The sequence below is a fragment of the Macaca fascicularis genome, chromosome 3 (genome assembly GCF_037993035.2).
Source record: "Macaca fascicularis isolate 582-1 chromosome 3, T2T-MFA8v1.1".
NCBI lineage: Eukaryota > Metazoa > Chordata > Mammalia > Primates > Cercopithecidae > Macaca > Macaca fascicularis.
Genome location: NC_088377.1, coordinates 5476666 through 5477848, shown reverse-complemented (window position 1 = coordinate 5477848; position 1183 = coordinate 5476666). Strand labels below are relative to the sequence as shown.

The 1183-nt window shown below is 48.9% G+C and overlaps 1 non-coding gene across 1 annotated transcript; it reads left to right on the top strand.

Moving 5' to 3' along the window:
* The first annotated feature begins 697 nt into the window (after positions 1 to 697).
* LOC123572654 (small nucleolar RNA SNORA32) lies at positions 698 to 818 on the top strand. The gene has a single exon (XR_006697207.1). It is a non-coding gene; the product is annotated as a small nucleolar RNA SNORA32 (small nucleolar RNA).
* The last annotated feature ends 365 nt before the right edge of the window (positions 819 to 1183 follow it).

The following is a 1183-nucleotide window of genomic DNA, read 5'->3' as shown; positions in this document are numbered from 1 at the left end:
GGGGGACAGGAGGAAAACAAGGTGAAGGGGTACTTGGGCTAAATTGTGTCCCCCAAAATCCATATGTTGAAGTCCTAACCCCCATACCTCAGAACGTGACCTTACTTGGAAACAGGGTTTTTGTGGAGGTGATCGAGTTCAAATGACGGCATTAGGGTGGGCCTGGTCCAATCTGACTATGTCCTGTAAGACAAGGAGATGAGGACACAGATGCACACAGAGGGATGACCCTGTGAGGACACAGGGAGGAGATGCCGTCTGCAAGCCAAGGAGAGGGGATTCAGAGGAACCAGCCCTGCCAATAATTTCATCTCGGATTTTCAGCCTCCAGGACTTTGAACCAATAAATGCACATTGAAGCTCCTGGCCTGTGGGATTTGTTATTGCCGCCCCATACAGGTGGGGGCCTGGGAACCTGGACTCATACAGGTGGGGGCCTGGGAACCTGGGAAAATCGTGCGTCACGGAGTGGCCCAGGAGGCCACTACTGCTGGAGGTCAAGTGACGGCAAGGCTGGGAATGTCCCTACTTCCCCATGAGCATTCTGAATTGTTTTCTGATAAAAATGGAACAGATACGTTTGGACATAGTTTAAAACCTGATACCATGACTGGTGCTTCATAAATTTGTCTCAAAACACACAGATAGGTAAACTGTATAAAGAGAAAACAAGAAGACACAGACTGGAAAACAGATCTGGTTGTTACCAAGGCATTTAGCATGCAATTTCTCATTTGCTGTGGACACATCGATAAGAGAATTCCTCACTGGGTTTTCTGTCTGCCACCTTGCTAGCGATCAGCCCACTGGGAACATTTTATTAACCCTTTATTAAACTTTTATTCATTTTACTTCCAGTGCCTAGATAAGCACTGTCCAATCGAAATGTAATGCAAGCCAGAAAAAAAACCAAACTACCGAAAATCCAGATGGACACCTTTTGTGGGGCAGAGATGGAACAGAAACGCTTAGCAGCAGCAGCGAGGGACATTGCAGCCACCAGCTGAAGAAGGGCTCCTGCCCCAGGGGTCCTGGGTGGTTTGGGTCTAGGGGTCACGGGGCCCAGAGGGCATCCAGAGAGACTAGGAGTCAGGGTCAGAATTGGGAGTGCAGGTTGAAATAAAAGTGCTGCAGACCTCCCTCCTAAAATGTTTGTAGCAAACTGGTCCCAAGCAGGCCTGGG